The sequence below is a fragment of the Triticum urartu genome, chromosome 4A (assembly GCF_056163025.1).
Source record: "Triticum urartu cultivar PI428250 chromosome 4A, HENAU_Tu73, whole genome shotgun sequence".
In the NCBI taxonomy this organism is placed as follows: Eukaryota; Viridiplantae; Streptophyta; class Magnoliopsida; order Poales; family Poaceae; genus Triticum; species Triticum urartu.
Genome location: NC_141876.1, coordinates 392,876,201 through 392,898,594, shown reverse-complemented (window position 1 = coordinate 392,898,594; position 22,394 = coordinate 392,876,201). Strand labels below are relative to the sequence as shown.

General features: G+C 49.8%; 1 pseudogene; it reads left to right on the top strand.

The window, feature by feature from the left end:
- The first annotated feature begins 641 nt into the window (after nt 1-641).
- Nucleotides 642-5,247, top strand: LOC147975941 (uncharacterized; annotated as a pseudogene).
- The last annotated feature ends 17,147 nt before the right edge of the window (nt 5,248-22,394 follow it).

Here is a 22,394-nt window from a genome sequence, read left to right as displayed (position 1 = left end):
CAATCCTTCCCTTCCCCCACCCCGAGTTCCAACACCCAAGGCTCAGGCTAAGCGCTTCGGACCTTCAAGGCTGGTGGATGGCTTCCTCTCTCACAGAGGAGGACATCAAAAAGCTAAGGGAAGCCAGGTATCTAACCGCCGAAATCTCGCACAGGCTGCCTGCTCAAGGGCAGGTCATCCCCACTCCCGAACCCAATGGGAGTGTCTATTTGTTTCCCACTTCCCCCGAGGGCTAGGCTGTTAAGGCTAAACCACGGGCTACTACAGGAGACAGCCCAACCAACGAAGCCCAGGAGCTGGTACGGCTCGACAAGCGACTGAGACAGCCGGCCCAGCGATACGCATCCGATGAGTGGGTCAAGTGAACTATATATCGATGTGTCCTAGCTACCGTGTCATTCGGCCATTGGTTGAACGGCTCTTCCGTCAGCTTGTAAGAGGAGGAACCTGTAACAAGCTACTCCAATTCGTATACTGAAGCAATTCCCCTCTTGATCCCCTTTCCTCCATGGCAATCCCCTTGAGATTTTTAGCTAGTTGTTAAGAATTGGTACTTAGAGCCAAAATTTTCCCCACCCACGATGGAGCATCCACACGAGACTAGGCTGGCGGTGGCGGTGGCGCGCCGGCGTCAGGAACTCATGGACAATCTCACTTCGGAGGGCAAGGCGATCTACGAGACGGTCACACAAGCAAGCGAGGCGACCCATCTTCGCCACCAGAAGGAGCTTGAGGAGATGATTGTGGCGGCGGTGGGCAGCGCAGTTGAGGCAGCAGTGTCGCGCTCGGTCGGGGCGACCGTCGACAAGGCCATCGAGGCGGCGATGGAAACAGCCGTCAACGACATGCAAGCGTACACCGACGGCACCAAAGTGGACCTCCTCAGGCAAATCCAGGAACTGTGCGTCGCCAAGGGTTCAACAACTCATCCCAATGAAGCAGAAGGGGGCGAGCGCTCTCCCAAGGGCGCGACAGAAGGGAACATGCAGGCGTTCCGTTCGTCCATGGCGGCGAAGGGTGCAGCCTTGTCTGGGCCATATATTCCACCACCGGCTTGAGGTATGGCTGATTTGCCCAGACTGACCTCTTCCTTCTCCAGTCTGTCACACCGTGAGAGGCGGAATGGCGCGTTGTCTTCGTCAGGAAATTCAGGGCATGGACGACCACCATCAGTGGATTTTCCGAGGTTTGATGGAAAGAATCCCAAGTTATGGCGGACGAGATGTGTGGATTACTTTGATATGTTCGATACAGATCCTGACCTCTGGATTGCAGTAGCAGCTATGAAGTTTGAAGGCCCAGAAGCACGTTGGCTCTCATCAGTTCAACAAAATTTTATTTGTTCATCGTGGAATGAGTTTTGTGCCGCTGTCCTTGCTCGCTTTGGGCGAAATCAGCATCAAATACTTGTGCGCAAAGTGTATAGACTGCGTCAGACAGGGTCTGTGGAAGCGTACATAAATCAGTTTTCAGAGATGATGGATCAGCTGACAGCATATGAGCCTGAGCCTGATATGCTGCATTATACCACACGTTTTGTCGATGGCCAAAAGCCCACTGTCGGGATGGTGGTAGCAGTGCAACGCCCAGCTGATTTGGATGCAGCTTATTCAATCGCTGCAGTACAGGAAGAGGTTGGGGATAGTGAACCGGAGTATCCACATTCCAACAAGCGAACGAGCTACTCCACTCCTTCGTGACAGTATAAACAGCCAACTGAATATAAGGCGCTTAGTGAAGTAAGGACCTCTGACACACAGAAAATGACCTCAGTTTCAGAGGACAAGTTGGGTACTCTCAAGGCTTACAGGAGAGCAAAAGGGTTGTGTTATATATGTGGTGAGCGGTGGGGCAGAGACCACAAGTGCAATAATACAGTACAACTACATGTGGTTCAAGAATTGTTGGAATTTTGTGCTACTGATTCTGTAGACTCGGATGATAGTGAAGTTGATCTGATGGTCTTATCTGCAGAAACACAAACAGCTGACCTAGCTAACAACGCTATTCGACTCACTTGTCAAGTTGCAGGACAGGAAGTGATCTTCTTACTGGATTCTAGCAGCTCTCATTCATTCCTTAGTGACATATTGGCAAGTCAGTTAGCAGGCTAGCAAAAGTTGAGCAAAATGCAGAGGGTCCGAATTGCAGGAGGGGGCAGCTAGTGTGTTCTGCTTGGATTCCTAAATGTGGCTGGTCAGTAGGGGGGCATCAATTTGTTACTGATTTTAAAATCTTGCCTCTACAACATTATGATGGTATTATTGGTATGGATTGGCTCTCAGCTCAAGGGACTATGAGTGTCAATTGGTTACAGAAGTTGTTATCCTTTGATTACAAGGGAAGTAAGGTTGTTCTGCAAGGAGATCTTCCATTTGAGTTTGAATTCACCGTAGTGGAGTTACAGCTTATTCAAGAAACACAAGAGACTAAAGTGATAGTACTTGAGGATGTACCGGAGGAAATTCAGCAAGTTATTACTTCGTTTGTAGATATCTTTGAGGAGCCTGCTGGCCTTCCTCCTCGCCGCTCTTGTGATCACAAAATACCGCTGGCGGAGGGAGCTCGTCCTGTTAACATTAGACCATACAGGTATTCCCCTAATCAAAAGACAGAAATAGAACGACAAGTAAAAGAAATGCTAGCCTCTAGTGTAATTTCGCCTGGCACTAGTCCATTTGCCTCCCCAATCATTTTGGTTAAGAAAAAGGACGGCACATGGCGACTCTGTGTTGATTACAGACAACTGAACATGTTGACATTGAAGACTAAATATCCTCTGCCCGTGATAGATGAATTGCTCGATGAATTATCAGGCGCCTCATGGTTTTCCAAATTGGACCTTCGTGCTGGGTATCATCAGATCCGTTTGTCTCCCGGGGAAGAATACAAGATGACCTTTCATACACACAATGGTCACTATGAGTTTAATGTGGTATCATTTGGGCTGACGGGAGGGCCATCTACATTCCAAGGAGAGATGAATGTTACTCTAGCGCCTGTGGACCGTGTCTGTGCAGTCGTATTATTTGATGATATACTTGTGTTCAGTGCTACCTTAGAGGAACATGTGCAACACCTCAAGCAAGTTTTGCAACTACTAAGGCAACATCAGTGGAGAGTTAAAGAGTCAAAATGTGCATTCGCCCAACGTAGCATATTATATCTGGGCTTTGTGGTCAGTGGGAACGGAGTGTCAACAGACCCAGCTAAGGTGCAAGCGGTCCTTGAGTGGCCAGTGCCCCCAATCTATTAAGGAGCTTCGAGGGTTCCTTGGACTTTCTGAGTACTACAGGAAATTTGTGCGCAATTATGGTGTTATCAGTCAGCCCTTGACTCATCTCTTGCGCAAGAATGTGCCCTTTGTATGGTCTACAACAACACATGCTGCTTTTGAAGTGTTAAAAAAAGCTCTAACATCAGCACCTGTACTTGCTTTGCCCGATTTCAAGGTTCAGTTTGTTGTTGAAACTGATGCTAGTGACACTAGGGTAGGTGCAGTGTTGTTACAGAAGGGACATCCAATAGCATTTGTCAGTAAGGGGTTGGGACCAAAGAATCGTGGATTGTCCACTTATGAGAAGGAATACATGGCGATTTTATTGGCTGTTGAACAGTGGCGCACATACCTACAACATTTTGAGTTTTTATTTTTACTGATCACTTTAGTTTGGCCCATCTAGAAGACCAACGCTTGCATACTCCCTGGCAGCAGAAAGTCTTCACTAAGTTGTTGGGTTTGCAGTTCAAGATAAAGTACAAAAAAGGGTCTGAAAATCGAGTTGCAGATGCCTTATCTAGTAGACCACATCCTGAGTCTGAATTATTAGCGATCACTTGTCAACACCCAGCTTGGTTGCAGGATGTGTGTGACACCTACCAACATGATCAAGAAGTGCAAGAATTGCTTACAAGATTGGCTGTTCGCTCTGACTCTGAAGATGTTTTTTCTCTACAAAATGGACTCATCAGGTACAAGCAGCGATTGTGGTTGCCTAATGGCTCACCCATGACAGTGAATATTATTGAGGCTTTCCATGCTAGTCCCCTGGGAGGACATTCAGGTGTGCCAGTCACCTTGCGGAAGCTCAAGAAATTATTCTATTGGAAAGGCATGAGTAATCAAGTGCATAAGACGGTGCAAGAATGCTCGATCTGTCAACGTGCTAAACTGGATCGTGCTAAATACCCTGGACTTCTTGCTCCTTTGCCAGTTCCTTCTTAGTACTGGCAACTACTTACTATGGATTTTGTTGAAGGCCTTCCAAAATCAGGTCGCTTTAATTGCATTCTAGTGGTTATGGACAAGCTGTCCAAGTATGCACATTTTATTGGTCTTCAACATCCCTTTACTGTATCCACGCTGACTGCAGCGTTCATGGACAACATATACAAGCTTCACGGGATGCCTGAATCAATTGTTACTGATCGTGATCGTATCTTCACTAGTCGTTTTTGGTGAGAAATTGTTGCTCTGACAGGCACTAAGCTCAAGATGAGTTCTTCCCATCATCCCCAGACTGACGAACAGTCAAAGCACGTGAATTAGTGCTTGGAAGCCTTTCTTTGATGTTTCACGCATGCATGCCCAGCTAAGTGGGCGGAGTGGCTATCACTCGCGGAGTATTGGTATAACAGCAGTATGCATTCCTCTCTGCAAGGTAAATCTCTATTTGAGACTCTGTATGGGCATTTTCCTCGTCAGTTTGGCATATCAGATGCAGACTCTTGCTCAGTGCCAGAACTGTCCACATGGCTCCAAGATTGCGCACTCATGCTCAGGCTGTTGCAGCAGCATTTGGAACGTGTGCGTGTCCGTATGAAAATCAGGCAGACAAGAAGCGATCTGACAGGGTATTTCAAGTTGGTGACTCTGTCTTTATGAAACTACCGCCATATGTGCAGTCTTCTGTTGCTCCCCGTGCACATCATAAACTTCTTTTCAAGTTCTATGGCCCCTTCAAGATACTGGAGCGCATTGGTCCTTCTGCTTATCGCTTGCAACTTCCTGCTCATAGCAAAATTCATCCATTTTTGCATGTGTCTCAATTGAAGAAAGCATTGGGGCCTCATTGTCAGGTACAATCTGATCTTCCTCTTGTTGATTCACAACTTGCTATCCCTGTCAGAGTGCTTCAGCGGTGTTTCCGTCAAGCTCGCGAGCAAGCAGTTCCTCAAGGTCTTATTCAGTGGTCTGATCAGCCGGAGTCATTAGCAACATGGGAGGATCTGGAGGCGTTGAAGTAGCGTTTTCCTCGAGCGGCCGCTTGGGGACAAGCGGCATTTCAAGGGAAGGGGAATGTTAAGGCTAAACCACGGGCTACTACAGGAGACAACCCAACCAACGAAGCCCAGGAGGTGGTTCAGCTCGACAAGCGACTGAGACAGCCGACCCAATGATATGCATCCGACGAGTGGGTCAAGTGAACTATATATCGACGTTCCCTAGCTACCGTGTCATTCGGCCATTGGTTGAACGGCTCTGCCGTCAGCTTGTAAGAGGAGGAACCTATAACTAGCTACTCCAATTCAAATACTGAAGCAATTCCCCTCTTGATCCCCTTCCCTCCATGGCAATCCCCTTGAGATTGGTAGCTAGTTGTTAACATAGGCTTTAGTCTTGATCCCTTTCTTAGAGGGCTTACGTTCTATTACGGGCTCGACTTCCACGATCTAGCTCTAGGTTCCATCCTTCACATCTCGTCATTTATCGTCGTGTGTGAGGCCTTCCTCTGTATCACCCCACACTTCGGATTATGGCTCAAGACCTTCAATGTGAAGCCGAAGATGATTGATGGTCGACACGCAGAATGCGGAGGTGCCATAATAAGCAAAGGCGCTGATGCTCCATGGCCAAAGGGTTCCTTCCCGGAGGTGTCCAACTTATGGCAGCGGGAGTTGTTTTACATCACAGCTCCCCGAAGTATGAGTGGGCAGCTGTCCCCGCCTTCCGCCCGGCCCCCCGCCACAACTGGCGTCATGGGTCAACAAGGGGCTGGAATGGGGGCCAGTTAATGACGTGCCGACATTGCAGAGTCGCATCCCAGATCTCCTCAAGAGAGATGTCAGCCTTGTCAAGGTAATGCAAGTCATGCTAGTTCGTCGGGTCCTGCCATGCCAACGTTGATCTCTCCGTATCTGGGAGTTCAACCCGGAAGGACCGCGAACTTCAGCAGTTCTTTGGCGTGACGCTCAAAGAGATGTATGGATTGTTCTTCGGATCACGAATAAAGTGTTCGGACACCATCGAGGATGTGGGTCTCAACTGCAACCGTAAGTAATTCTACGGCCAAACATGCTGTCTTTTTATTTGTCACAACATCATTCTGAAAAAATCGCTCTTGGCCAGGACTGGATAAGAAAGGCGGAGATGATCAGGTGTTCGGCCCCCCTTCCCGAAGGCTCACCGGATCCTATACTAGCCATCATGCTTAAGCACGCACCTTATCAAGTGCCATCAGGGGAAGATAAAGGGAGGAATAAAGAAGCTGAAAGCGGGCCTCACGCATTACTCATCCAAACCGGGGGAATTAGTGTCTCCGCGAAGGAGGTAATTGGGGAGAAGAATCTAGAATCCCCTCTCCCCAAGGAAGGAAAAGGACCGCCTCTAAAGACTTGGAAATGAGGGAAGAAACCTTCGCCAGGGGGCCCTGCCCTGGAGGGCGTCCTTACCGCACAGTGCCCGCAAGGGGGTCAGCCCTCCACTGAGCTGTAAGTGAACCAGAGTACTTTTGGTAAATATATCCTGCTTTATCTCCGAGGACAATAACCGAGACATATGTCTTGCAGTCCGGGTCGTAGCCCTTCTCGACAGAGTTCGTCTTCGGGGCATCTTCTTCCGAAGATGATGGAGAGCGAAACGCCTCCCCCTGTCTCCCAACCTCCTGAGGCGGACGACCCTGAGGTGTCATCACTGAGGATTTCTCCTGATCCGCCAAGGCCAGAAGGTAACCCTTCGGCCACCCGAAGTCCGGAGTATTCAGCTCCTAAGGAGAGCAACAGAAAGAGTCTGGGATTGTCCGGTGCACAACCGGACGTACTGATGGGTCATTTGGTGCAAGCGGCTATCTCAGAGGAGCATCGTACTTTAATGGGTACGGTGGTTGAGAGGATCTCATTCGCCAAAAGTGGGTTGCATGAAGCTTTTACGAGCCTCCTAAGAGGCTTTGAGGTACGCAAAGTAATATATAATTTTTTGATGGTACCGCACACTCTAGGTGTGCTCTATACGTATAGTAGCCTCTGAGACTCTGGTTGCTGTCTAGAGGCGGAAAACTGAGGATCGTAGTCCCAGGTAATGATCGCGCTGCTTTCATGTGCAGGCGGCTGACGGTCCAGTGGCTGGCCAAACTGCTGAGTTTGCCGGACTGAGCTGGCAACTTGACGCGACAGATGTTGACATTGTGCTTGTGAACAAGCGGCTTGATGAGGCACATGGTATGTATTTTTAGGTGGTCAACAAATATTGAGAGGAGCATGATGCTAGTATCTACAATATGCTGTGACTGCAGATGGAGCTGCCGCCGTGGAGACCCTTCAGGCAGAACTTGCCCGAGCCAAGGAACAAGTCAGGAGGAGTGATGCGGGCGCCCTAAAGGCGGCCGAAGACTTAAGAGCCGAAGAGGTTGCTCATCGCAAGAGCGAAGATAAAATGGCCAAGACGGCTGTTGAGCTGAAAGATGCCACGAGCCGATATGAGCTTCTTGAAAAAGGAAAGCCAAGCGAGAGCGGCTGACATGAAGAAAGCCATGGAAGCATCCAAGGAAACCCGTTCTTAAATCAGATCGGCGAAGGAGGAGCTCCGTTAAGCCGGAGATATCACGGCTAGGAAGCCCTTTTTGTTGTGGACAAAGTTCGGGGATCCGAAGTATGCCCCTCTGGATCAATTATGGAGTGCTGCAGATCCGTATTTAGACTTGGCAATGAGTGCTGCTGATGCGACTGCATTTTTCAAAGATCAAAAAGATCACAAAGTGGAAAAGTTGTTCTGGTCGCAGTTCAGTGCTCCAATGCATCCGCTGCTGTTAAATGAGCAAATGACCGAGTGGGCTGAGCTCCATAGGTTGTCCGGGCTTGCCATGAGGTCTGTCGTGGATCATCTTTGGCCGGAATGACCAAGGCCGAATATTTATTTCGGTTTAGTGCAACGACTCCTTGGTGTTGTGCCGCATATCGACGCTGTAAAGAGGTCGGCGTGCATAGAGGGTGCGCGGATGGCTCTTGCCCGTGTTAGACATACTGGGCAGAGATGGATGCCACCGCTATTGCAACCCGGGGTCCGGCCGTAGGACAGGTCTCAGCCGAGCACTATTTTGAAGAAGTCCTAGAAGGCGCTCGTTTAATAGAGGCTCAGTGCTTGAAGAGTATCATGTTCGAGTGACATGTATCCCAATTGTAAAAACAATGCTTATTTGGATTATAAATGCTATGTTTATACTTTTGCCTGGAAGTATTATGATGCCTCCTGTGCGGCCGTTTATGTATGTATATAACCTGAAATTTTGCAGTCGTCGGCTTCAGCCCCCACACACATAATGCGGGGGTGTTCGGAAAAGCGCGTATTCACACTTGACCCAACGTCTTAGTCCTTTAAGGAGGTGACAACGTGGCGAACAAGGCAATAGGACTATATAGCTTTAACACTTTCACTTAGCCATAGGAGTTTGACAGTGGGGCTATGATATAGCCCCTGGTACTTCCGCGCTCATCCGAACACGGTGCACGTACATACATGACCAGGAAACCGGCCCTTCGTTAATGCAGAGGAATCGTGAAGATTTTGCTGAGTCATCGAGTGGTTGACCAGTCTCGCGCTTTGTCATGATAGTCAGTTTTCGGCTTTCTCTACTGAGGTGCTCATCCGGATGAACCAGGGCACAATCGTAGTAGTTCTCCCGGTGCCACCTTAGCCGATAGAGCGGAACATAAGGTAGCAAAACACGGGAGCCGGGCAAACCCAACTATTGACCAAAGACATGATTCGGAGCTCATGCATATAAGGCCAAACTCACGACGCCGAACACTCCCTAAGCTATTCGGACATTACAATATATACTGGGCTGAGTAACGCCCTCGATAATGAGATCTGAATTTCCAGGTACGTGCATTAGTCTGACGTGACGAAATGCCAATAACGCCAGCATCCCTCTTGGTTATGTTGAGTATCCGGAGGGTGTGAAGCAACAAGAGACAGTAAAAAAGGTTTACACAGGGTCTTAATCTAAAAAGAAACCTTTGAACAGGGCCCTGCTGCACGTCTGCGCATGTGTCTCCGTTGTGCCTGGAAGGGTGTAGCACGATGATCATGTGTAAGAGAGAAAAGCCCAGGTGAAAGTTTTCATGCGAAAAATTGGTTATTCTTAATAAACCAATAAAATTCAATCTAAATAAGGTCAAGCCGAACCGTAGTCCTTTTTACATGCGGGAAGCCCCTAGCACCACCTATAGGGGTATATCCATCGACCCAGTCTTAGGTTTATCTGAGCTGTTACAGCTAGTGGTGCGCCGAACTCGTCTAGCCGTGTCTGCGGTCTTGATGACCGATCATTTATTCTGGTTTGGAGAGGCCGTTTAGTGTTCGGCTGCTAAAGCCGCCACACATTCTTTCGCACATAAGGAACGCTACGTATTTCCGCTAACTATGATGATGCCACGTGGACCGGGCATCTTAAGCTTAAGATAAGCGTAATGCGGTATTGTATTAAAACGGGCGAAGGCCGTTGTTTCGAGTAGTGCTTGATAGCCGCTTTGGAATGGAGCGATGTCGAAGGTCAACTTTTCACTTCGGAAGTTGTCGGGAGAACCGAATACAACCTCTAGTACTAGAGAGCCCATACAGCGGGCCTCTGGGCCTGGTATTACTCCTTTAAAGGTAGTATTGCTTTGGCTTATTCTTGTCAGGTATATCCCCATTTTGCGGATGGTGTCCTGATATATCAGATTAAGACTACTGCCACCATCCATAAGGACTCGAGTGAGGTGGTATCCATCAATTATTGGGTCTAGCACCAAGGCAGCCCATCATCCGTGTCGAATACTAGTCGGGTGATCCCTGCGATCAAAAGTGATCGGGCAGACCGACCAAGGGTTGAACTTGGGGGTGACGTGCTCCATGGCGTATACGTCTCCGGGTGCGCGCTGGCGCCTCCTCTTCGGTATGTGAGTTGCGTAAATCATGTTCACTGTTTTGACGTCTGGTGGGAATTTTTTCTGTCCCCCAGTGTTCGGCTCGCGAGGCTCATCCTCGTCTTCGCTTGGTGTCTCCCTCCCCTTGTGTTCGGCATTTAGCTTGCCGGCCTACTTGAAGACCCAGCATTCTCTGTTGGTGTGATTTGCGGGTTTGTCAGAGATGCCATGAATCTTACATAATCTATCTAGAATCTTGTTTAGGCTGGACAGTCCACTCTGCTGCCTTTAAATGGCTTTTTCCGTTGACCGGGTCGAGAGCTCCTGAATCCGGCGTTTACCGTCGTGTTGTCTGGGCTGTCTTCGTTGTTTCGGCGCTTGATTTTATTGCGTTGCGGTTTCCCGTTGCCATCCCTAACTTCAGATGTGCCTGGGTTGCTAGTGCCGCTACGGGCCAGCCAGCTGTCTTCGCCCGCGCAAAAGTGGGTCATAAGGCTTGTTAGGGCTGCCATTGTCCTCGGTTTTTCCTGACCGAGGTGTCTGGCGAGCCATTCGTCCCGGACACTGTGTTTGAAAGCCGCTAAGGCTTCCGTGTTCGGGCAGTCGACAATTTGATTCTTCTTAGTGAGGAATCTGTTCCAAAGCTTTCGGGCTGACTCTCCGGGCTGTTGAATTATATGACTTAAATTGTCTGCATCCGGAGGTCGGACATAGGTCCCTTGAAAATTAGCCCTAAAAGCATCTTCAAGCTCTTCCCAACTTCCAATTGAGTTTTCGGGGAGGCTCTTCAGCCAGTGCCGAGCTGGTCCTTTCAACCTGAGGGGCAAGTATTTGATGGCGTGGAGATCATCTCCGCGAGCCATGTGGAAAGATAAAGTCCTCAATCCAGACCCCAGGGTCTGTCGTTCTGTCATATGCCTCTATGTTCACGGGTTTGAATCCTTCTAGAAATTCGTGATCCAGAACCTCATCGGTGAAGCATAGGGGGTGCGCGACACCCCTGTATTTGGATGTGTCATTGCATTCTGACAGTTGTAGTGTTCGGTTTTGATTCTGTGCCAGAGCGCGCTTCCTAGATCCGTAGATGGACCTGATCATACCAGCTTTTTGGTGCAAGTCCTCACGTAAATCGTGTGCTGAGTTATGTCTAACATTGTTAGCCGCCCTATCGCGGCCACGGGGTGGTCGATCCGGTTGATCGGCCATTTTATTTTTCGGCTGTATAGGCTCTAAAGCCTCGCCATCGAATTTAGGCAGCGGCTTGCGCTTTGGATAGCTCTTTGTGTGGTGGCTGCCACCGTACTTTTCTTCAGTGTTGAGCACTTTGTTCCATCTACTGTTGAGTGTATTTTGTGCGGCCTTAAGCCTTTGCTTCTGCTTCTTTAGACTCCTCGCGGTGGCAATAAGCCTTCTGTGGAGGTCCTCTTGTGCCAAGTGCCTTTCCGGGATGATGTGTGCATCGTCGTCCGGATTGTTCTCCTCTACGGAGATTGGTTGATGAGCTTTACCCTCGGCGTCGCCGTGATGGGACAGTGGCTCCGTACTATGTTCGCCGTTCGCTGGTTCATCCTGCTCTGTCACTGGGTCCATGTGGTCGTCGTTTGCTTTGGAGTCGACCGGGGTATTATTCTTTCTTGCACTGTTATCGCTGTTTTTGCCGAGGCGGGATTTGGAGCGGTGCCTGCGTCGTTGCTTCGGTTGCTTCTCGAGGGGATTACCCTTCGCTGCATCCTTCCGTTCCTCGTCATTGTTTGCTTTGGGTGTATCCACCATGTATATATCGTGTGATGAAGTGGTTGTCCAGCGCCCTGTGGGGTTGGTTCCTGTTCCTCTCCTGCATCATCATCCATACCGTCGATGTCTTTGGAGTCGAAATCAAGCTTGTCGGTTAAGTCGTCGACAGTGGCTATTAAGTGGGTGGTGGGTGGGGATCGAATTTCTTCGTCGTCCGCTTCCCACTCCAGCCAGTCATAGTTCGACCAAGGGCCTCCTGACAAGGAGAGAGACCTTAATGAATTTAGCACATCGCCCAAGGGCGAGTGATGAAATATATCCGCGGAGGAAGACTCCATGATCGGCGCCCAATCAGATTCGATAGGCACGGACGCAGGTGGTTCGGAGCCCGTGGCCGGGGACGAATCCAAGGATCCGGCAATACAGGTATCGTAGGAGGTGAAGTCAGTATTCGGCTCTATCACCGCTGAGTGTGCGGCCTCCGTGGTGGGGTTCATCCACCCGTCCTCGGATGGCGTGATCTTCTCCGGATCAAGGGACGGAGTTGCCACAGTTGTGATCTCCCGAACACTGTCTGGCAGCAGAGCTTAGTCATGCTCGTCGTGACTGTGCGGCGCACCTGACACGGGCTCAAATCCATCAAAGGTCAAGTCTCCGCGGATGTCTGCAGTATAGTTTAAGTTTCCAAACCTGACCTGACGGCCAGGGGCATAGCTCCCGATCTGCTCCAGATGGCCAAGCGAGTTGGCTCGCAGTGCGAAGCCGTCGAATACAAAGATCTGTCCGGGGAGAAAGACCTCACCCTGGATCGCATCATTGCCGATGATCGAAGGAGCCATCGAGCCTTATGGTGACGACACAGTGGAACTCTCAATGAAAGCACCAATGTCGGTGTCAAAACTGGCGGATCTCAGGTAGGGGGTCCCGAACTGTGCGTCTAAGGCAGATGGTAACAGGAGGTGGGGGACACAATGTTTACCTAGGTTCAGGCCCTCTCAATGGAGGTAATACCCTACTTCCTACTTGATTGATCTTGATGATATGAGTATTACAAGAGTTGATCTACCACGAGATCATAGAGGCTAAACCCTAGAAGCTAGCCTATGATTATGATTGTTCTTGTCCTACGGACTAAAACCTCTGGTTTATATAGACACCGAAGGGGGATAGGGTTACACAGAGTCGGTTACAAGGGAGGAGATCTACATATCCGAATTGCCAAGCTTGCCTTCCACGCAAAGGAGAGTCCCACCCGGGCACGGGATGAAGTCTTCAATCTTGTGCTTCATAGTCCAACAGTCCGGCTGTCCGAGGACCCCCTAATCCAGGACTCCCTCAAAGTGTCCCGATTATTGTCACTTCGGGGTTAATGGATCATAACAAATAATAGGTGACTATAGACTTGCAAGATAGGATCAAGAACTCACATATATTCATGAAAACATAATAGGTTCAGATCTGAAATCATGGCACTCGGGCCCTAGTGACAAGCATTAAGCATAGCAAAGTCATAGCAACATCAATCTCAGAACATAGTGGATACTAGGGATCAAACCCTAACAAAACTAACTCGATTACATGATAAATCTCATCCAACCCATCACCGTCCAGCAAGCATACGATGGAATTACTCATGCACGATGTTGAGCATCATGAAATTGATGATGGAGAAGGTTGATAATGACGATGGCGACAGATTCCCCTCTCCGGAGCCCCGAACGGACTCCAAATCAACCCTCCCAAGAGAGTTTAGGGCTTGGCGGCGGCTCCGTATCATCAAACGTGATGAATCCTTCTCTCTGATTTTTTTCTCCCCAAACATGAATATATGGAGTTGGAATTGAGGTCGGTGGAGCGTCAGCGGGCCCATGACACAGGGGGGCGCGCCCAGGGGGTAGGCGCACCCCCACCCTCGTGGACAGGGGGTGGCCCCCCTGACGTGGATTCTTCTAGTATTTTTTATATATTCCAAAAATAACCTCCATTGATTTTCAGGTCATTCCGAGAACTTTTATTTCTACACAAAAATAACACCATGGCAATTCTGCTGAAAACATCGTCAGTCCGGGTTAGTTCCATTCAAATCATGCAAGTCAGAGTCCAAAACAAGGGAAAAAGTGTTTGGAAAAGTAGATACGACGGAGACGTATCAATCAGCGCCTTGGCATTTTGGTGACACTGTACAAAAAAATGGCTTATCACATGAAAGTGAGGTATGTAATCTATAGGCATTAACAATGCAAAAATATGAAGGTAGTAACAAGTTTCATCGTTGGTATACTGGCTGTGCAACAGCACTAGAATGCCTTAGCTAAAAAATCTTTAATACATCCACAATCAAGAGCTAACCCTGAAATAATCTAGTGACATTAAATGGCATTGCTTAAATTTATTTGTGGCATTAGACCGAGTGCGGCCTTAGTTAAATGTGGCATCACTTTAGCAGTAGCATTGCTTGACTTTACCGTTGGTGTTATAGTAACAGCAAAAAAGTGGCAACAAGAGCATGGGAGTCCCATTCGGATTATGGGTGCACCAGTACGATGTACCTCCACGGATGCATAGAGTGGTGAGGGAGGTATGGTTTTCCAGAGTAAAAAATATCAGGGCAGCATATGTGGATTATATCCCATTTTTTCTCTTTAGCCACCTTTTTCCTATGTGAGGACAACAAACTGGTCGACCTGGTCATTCTCTATTGTGTTGTCATGCCTTTCTACCCTTTTTCAACCAAGAGACACGAGACTCGTTCCTTAGCTACTGATTGTCCCCTTTTCAACCTAGATGTGGGTTCGATGCCTAGTCTCTTGGACAGTACTTTCTCCCTTCCTTTCCTTATTCAACCTAGGCATGGATTAGTCTACATGAAGTAGGGTTTCCTTTAATAGTGCAAATTAAGGTTTTCGTCTGCGTGACCAATAGAGCAGAGGATAGCAAATTGGGAAGATGGTGGAGTGGAAAAAGATCCACATGCAGCGACATGGCAGATGGGGCAATAGAACAAGGGTATGGTTCGAAAAGAGGTAGCATACCTGAGGATCGGTGGGAAGTGGCTTTGCTTGTGGTCATCGTCCTCTGCACACACTACGGCAGCGAGCTTGGGGGCGGAGGCCATCCCGCGCGGGCGCTAGGTCTGAGAGGACGGCCTTGTCGTCAGTGTGTGACCTCGCTCGCTCATGACGAGTGCGTCAATGCTGCACGTACTTTTCTTCCCCGACGGCTCTGTGACCATTGGTGAGGAGGGAGAGAGAGACCATCTTTTTTAGATCTGGAGAGAGGGTGATAGCGTGAGAAGCAAGTGGGCAGCCCTTAGCAAGCAAGCGCTGAAGCTCCAGCCTATATATCTTTTTTTATACTACTACTAGAGGTGGAGTAGTGGTAGAGTAGTTTATATTTTCTCTACATACAGTACTAGTTAGTCGTGCTTCAGAACTGATTGACACGCCATTAGAAAAATGAAGTCGAGAACTAATGCGGCACCTCGGGCCAACGCGGCCAGATCGCATTTTGCACGGGAAATTACACACCATGTTTAGTTGACATGTTGTCCCGTTCCAACATGTTAGTGGGACGACGGCGAGTCTATTTGTACAATTTCCAAACAAACGTCTATGTAGGTCGAGCACCTCTTCGTGTACCGTGGCAACCATCCACCGCCTCTTCGCCTTTCCCTCTTGATTTGGAACTGTTGTCGCACACTCTTCCTCCCTCCTCCATATGCCTTCACCCTTCTTTCTACCATTGTTCGATCGTCTTCTCCATAGAGGGAACATGCCAGAAACAACCCCGTTATTCTTGCCCCGGTCTTAAAGATGACGTGGTGGAGGAACTCATTGATCAGTGCGACATAATCACCTCGGCTAGCATGGCAGGTTCGGTCAAGACCATTCTCGACTCAACTAATAACATCATTACAAAGAACCCTAGGGTCCAGGAGTGGTTTGATCTTCCCTATCTTCTTCGTCGTGACCCTGATCATTGGCACGCGGACGATAGAAGCCTCGCCTTGTGCAAGTTGATGCCGCTTGATAATGCTATGTGTGATGTTAAGATGCCATCACTTGAGGATAAGGCTTAGGCAGGCGCAAATGGAGATTGGGTTGTTTATATTGGGTACAACTGCGAGTGGGAACTTGTGAATGTGTACACTCGTCCCTGGGTTCCACTTTCAAAAATCTCAGACTGCCCAGAGGTTGAGCACACCAGTATTCTACGTACGTTCAACTACAATCATGGTGACTGTTGTCTATAGAAGATAGCAATTTGTCGAGTTCATGACCGCTCTTGGGGTTATAGGAATGCTTGTGTTGTCGCTATTTTCGACAAGCTTGTTGCCGTCCTTCATACTTCGACTCGATGGAAATTGCTCAAAAATCAGTTTCTATACATGGATGTGTACTATGATGCAATTCAATATGAGGGTCTTGTGTTTGCTGCCACCACTCGTGGCACTGTTTTTGCATGGAATCATAATGCTTTCGGTACGTTTGTCTTCCACCGTAAATATAATTGTTTCGTCCACATGCATGTGGGTTAGCTAGTTTCCCTTCACTCATTAACCTTCTTGTGTTTCCAAGGTCCTGTGAACATTCCACCACCTATACTTGAAAATGTTTATGACCAAGGGGGAGATGATGATGGTGATGATCACGAGCATAAGGACGAGCAGGACCTATATACTCAGTGGCGCCTGGCAACTTATTCCGATGGATCACCCCTTCTTGTCTGTATACAGGGCACTACTGATGTTACTAAGGAAGTAGGTGTTGTCTCGCATGGTCGCACTCTTCGGACCTATTCCAACATCCATTGCAGGGTATTTAGGATGGATACTAGTGTGCTAGCGCCAACACCTTCTCCCTGGTTCAGTATTGATAGTCTTGGAGGAAACTCGCTCTTCCTTGGACAAAACTATCCAATGATGGTGAAAGGCGATCCAGCTGCTATTGACACAATGTTACTACCATTTATGAGAAGCAACTGTCTCTATACCTCAGACATTGATATGGTTCCCTATCGTGGCTATCACAATATGCGTCATGATATAGGCCGCTTCAACCTGGATGATCAGTCCTGCATTGGTCTCGAGATTGACAATAGCTGGCCCTTCCTAGAGATTTACCTATGGTTTAAAGCAAGCGTTTCCAACGACGAGGATTGGCTGAGCTGAAGTTCATTTCATTGCTTGTTATTTGTTATGTGATGAAAACTTTAGTATTTACTAGAATGTTTTGTTGGAACTAATCTATAATCCAATATGTATCCTCGTTGTCGTTGTGTGTTGATAAGTTGTTGTATGTAATGAATGGTACTGTCGGATCTCGGGTTCCGGCAAAACCCTTAAGGCTCGAACACTGGGGTGCGCGCGAAGATCTCCCCCTTCCAACTCACGCCCTCAACCTCGCCATGATCTCAAAGGCAAGCTCGACGAACTCGCAACACAAGGGACACAAGATTTATACTGGTTCAGGCCACCGTTGTGGTGTAATACCCTACACCAGTGTGGTGTGGTGGATTGCCTCTTGGGCTGAGGATGAACAGTACAAGGGGAAGAACAGCCTCCTGAGGTGTCGTGTTCTTGTCCTTGGTGGGTGCGAGGATGGGTTGGATGTAGTCCAAGATGAGATGGCTGAGGCTCTGTTTGTTCGCCCCGGTTTCGGTTGGTTCTTCCATTTGTCCCCTCCTACTGTGGTGGCTAATCCATAGAGGCCCTGGTCCTCTCCCCAAATATTGAGCGGGAAGGGAGCCAACAACTGCCAATTTGAAAGGGGACAGCTAGTACAAGTTATCCTGACAAAAGTAGTCTTCGCCTGCCAAAGGCTCTGGTGGTGACGCCGCCTTGGGCTCCATGGTGACCTCCGTCTTGCCATCCTGCTGGTCTTGGTCTCGTTGCACCGATATGGATACCTTTGCTTGACGCCTCAGTACTCTTTGCATGTGCTTGCCTCCTTAGCACCAAAGAGGAAACAAGGACACTGTGCGCGCTGGCGCCCGCCTGGCGCCTGCCTGGTCTCAATCGTCATGGCTCACGTCATTGGGACCTCGCGAGGTTTGCCTTGCCTTGATCTCTCCGCCCCTCGCGAGCCAGCCTGGTGAGGCCGCTCCCGAGGAGGTCTTATGTCGTCCACCTCACGAGGCTTGGCCCCTCGCGAGGGTCTGGAATGCTTGTTGGTGAAGATGGGCCGTACGGGCCCGCTTGTAGAGCCATGCCGTGGGCCGCAGGCAGGCCAGTCTGGGGACCCCCGTTCCCAGAACACCGACAGTAACCCCCGGGCCCAAGGCGCGCTCGGGCTTGGCTCCGAGGCGAAGCCAAAGGGCAAGTGCGGAGCACCGCCGACCCCAATAGCCTACCGCCTTGGTTGACGCATGGCGGTTGATTGGTCATGGGCGTCTCCGCTTCCCCACGTTGCCTCGGCAACTGCCCGACTATCAAAAGGTTGGCGTAGACAGCGCTTGCCTTCATTGCGTCCTTTCGCCTTGCTCCAGATCCCCTTTCTTTCTCCCTGCTTCCGACATCTCCAGATCTACTCCCATCCCCTTCCGCATTAGCGACCAATGGCGCCCCGGAGGGTCAAGCCTGCCTCATCGCCGGCTTGGTACGAGCCAGCTATCGACACGCCTAATGTCTCGGAGAAGAACCTCGCCGCCACGCGCTTGCTGATGGTGGGGAAAAGCAACGAAAGGGGGAAGACTGAGCTTCGGGCCGGCTCCAATTTGTCGGAGCCCGAGGGAAGCACCTTCTTCCCCCTCTTCACCAGCAGCATCATCGCAGGGCTGGTTCCCCCCTTCTTTGACTTCTTCTACGAGGTCCTTGGCCACTACGGGCTGCAGGCACTGCATCTTCATCCCAACTATATCCTTCTCTTGACGATCTTCGCCTACTACTGCGAGGCGTACCTCGGCGTGATGTCGTCTGTGGCTCTGCTGCGCCACTTCTTCTTCCTCTGCATCAACGAGGGTCATACCTCCAGGTGTGCCAATTTCATCACGGCCGGCAAGGCCAACTCAATCTCAAAGACTAGGAAGAAGGCCGACGGCTTCAGGAGCAAGTGAGCCATAATGGACGCCAAGTGCGTGCACCCACGCTTGATGCTGCTAACGGAGATGCCCTACTCCGACAAGGGGTGGTCTTGCGCGAAGCTCACTGGTGAGCGGGTGACGTTGGTGCTAGAGCAGATGAACGCCGACCTGAAGCCGGGCAACGCAAAGGCGGCAAAGGTGACAGGGGTCATGCTCCTGAGGGAATTCCCGGTGCTGCGCGTAGCCCCGCTTCAGGCCCGTACGTGCCCCTTGTGGGAGCTTGGGGGCGAAGAGGACAAGGTTCGCCTGAGCCCGGAAGCCTTGTCCGACGGTGAGCTGGCTGTGGCGGGGACGACCAGGAGTACCCGCTGTCGATGTCAAAACCGGCAGATCTCGGGTAGGGGGTCCCGAACTGTGTGTCCAAGGCTGATGGTAACAGGAGGCGGGGGACACAATGTTTACCTAGGTTCGGGCCCTCTCGATGGAGGTAATACCCTACTTCCTGCTTGATTGATCTTGATGATATGAGTATTACAAGAGTTGATCTAACACGAGATCGTAGAGGCTAAACCCTAGAAGCTAGCCTATGCTTATGATTGTTGTCGTCCTACGGACTAAACCCTCCAGTTTATATAGACACCGGACGGGGCTAGGGTTACACAGAGTCGGTTACACAGAAGGAGAGCTACATATCTGAATCGCCAAGCTTGCCTTCTATGCAAAGGAGAGTCCCACCCGGACACGGGGCGAAGCCTTCAATCTTGTATCTTCATAGGCCAACAATCCGGCCAAAGTATATAGTTCGGCTGTCCGAGGACCCCATAATCTAGGAGTCCCTCTGTAGCCCCTGAATCTGGCTTCAATGACGATGAGTCCAGCGCACAGATTGTCTTCGGCATTGCAAGGCAGGTTCTTCTCCAAATCCTGAGTACCTGTTGTAACGAGTAGTGTCCGGCTTCCCATGAACGTTGCACCCCTCGGCTTCTATGCTTTTATAATGGCTATCTTCCACGTGTTGAGCGAATCCGAGAAGTCGGGCACTTTTACATTTGCCACCCTAACAATGTAAGTAAATCGTCTATTTAAAGAGTCGGGGATCCTCAGATCCAAATCACACCGTCCTCCCACAATGAGTATCCATTGGAGCACGCCCGAAAAAGTCCATCCCATCATGGCCGGCCATCGCAGCTCCTCCTCTCGCTCCCGTAGCACTAAGCCAGGCAATTGGGAGAAGTGTTCCGTCCCCCACAGCCAATTAGTAGAGTTATAGACCCAGGGGTTTCTCCCTCCTGCGTATATGGTCCCCGTCCGAGCCGGACTAGCCACTTATAATGGCGGGAAGCAAGCGAAGAGCTTTCCCAACCCATCCAGGGGGGAGAGGGTATGCCTTGTCCCTTACTTATTGAGGGGACTCGGATTTCCAATCCATCCGTTCCTCCGCGGGCTCTTGGAGTTCTACGGCCTCCAGCTGCATAACTGTATTCCCGCCTCGATATTACACATTGCCGGCTATGTCGCCTTTTGCGAGCTGTTTCTGGGCTGCGAAGCTCATTTCGAGCTATGGAAGAGGCTATTCTGCCTCGTACCCCATACATAGGAGGGGTCAATATATCAAGTGGGCGGAGTCGAAATATGGCGCATCGTCGGGACCGGATACCTGTCCGGTACTCCGAAGAAGACATCCGAAGACTTGCCTTCGGAGTGGTTTTATATGGAGGACGTCCCCCTTCTGGACCCTATTCGGATGGGCCTTCCTGAGTTTAATAATGCCCCTTTGAAGAAACGCCGCAGCTGGCGCCCTCGGAGCCCCCAGGAGGAAGATAACAAAAAGGTCCTTTACCTGATGAGCGGGATAAAAACGCTGGCCAAATCAGGACTGACAATAGTCGAGGTTATGTCAATATGTATAATGCGGGGGGTGCAGCCAATTCAGTATCGGGGGAAACCCATGTGGCACTTCAATGGAGAAGACGATGCCACCCATTGCGGTCGTAATGGTCCGGACTCCACCGCTGCTCTAGCGAAAATACTGTCCGATTTGTACAAAGGAGAGAAAGGGGAGTTCATCCGCATTAAGCCACGGGATGGATTATCCATGTACAACCCCCAAACTGGGTGAGCTGCTACCTTTTATTCCAGACCTTCCCGCATTCTTCATCATAAAATTTACCTTGCTATTTCATAGCAGGAACTATGAAAAGCTATGAGGGAGGTCCACAGCCCGTCTGTACAGCCAGAGAACCCTGACCAGGCCCTCGACCCCGGACTCGAAGAAGATCCAGACATATTTGTGGAGCTCGTCGACAGGATGTTCTATCAATTAAGCTGCAACGGTGCCTTGGTGGCCATCATAACCAGAGTCCCAACTTCCGAGAAGGATCCCTTTTTTGCACCTCACCCACCGCACATGTATTGCGTCTTACAGGGAAGGCCCTCGGGGCGCCATGCCGAACCCCGGTGACTCATCAACAAGGGGCACCAAAGCCGGGTAGGCTTAAAAGGAAGGCGGTCAAGACTGAGACGCCATCGCAGAGGTATGAAAAAAAACCCTGCTATGTGGTTGTCGTCTTTAAAATATAATAACGTCCATGGTTCCTGGAAGAAAAAACGCTCGCTGGACCGTGTCCGGAGAACCTGCCGGCCATGCCTCCACCAGCTGGACTCCAGAGCCGGACTTAGGGGAGAGATGCTAACGTGGGGACAACACCAGATGTTCCTCCTATGGAGGATGCGGATAGGCTGTCCGCTACAAATTCCAAAGTGGAGAGTGCCATGAATCACGAGCATCGTCAGGCCATACTCCGCGACCCTGGTTTCTCCGAAGAGGCGTTTGATGCCTTCAACTCAAGAGACGCGTACATCCGAGCTGCTCAAAATGGCCTTGCCAGAGCCACGGACCAGTATGTAAAGGATATATGGGTAAGAAAATCTGATAATTATGTATATCAGTAGCCCCTGAGACTTGAAACAGTTGGCATAACTGATTTAAGGATCATTATATGCGTAGGTTCTTACGGAGAAGAATACCCAGTTGTCTCAAGAGCTGGAGGAGTGCAAATCCCAGCTACGGGCCGCAGTTACCGGAATGGAGGAGTCCAAGAAGGCCCCATCTAGTAATACTTGTCCTGATCGAAAAGAATGAAATTACATGTACCAGTTAGTATTCGGCATGCTTGCAAATCTAACAATAGATTCTGCAGATGATCCCGGAGTGAATCGGAAGATCGTGCGAGGGGATGAGCAACATGCTCAATGACAGCTAGAGGCTGGCGAGCGCGTGCTTACGGGGTTAGGCAGGAGAAAAACAATCTCCAAGATGCCAATACCCATTTGGGCGTTGAACTGAAAGATGTGCGGGCCCAGCTAGCTGACTCCGTAAAGGAGAATAAGTGGCTTCGACGCGACATTTTTAGTAAGTGCTTGAACGAACTTTTATAGAGTTCGGCAAAGAAACCGGCTAACAGAGTTATATCTGTAGGTATGCTGACGGGTCGTCCTGCAGAGGAGATGCCCGG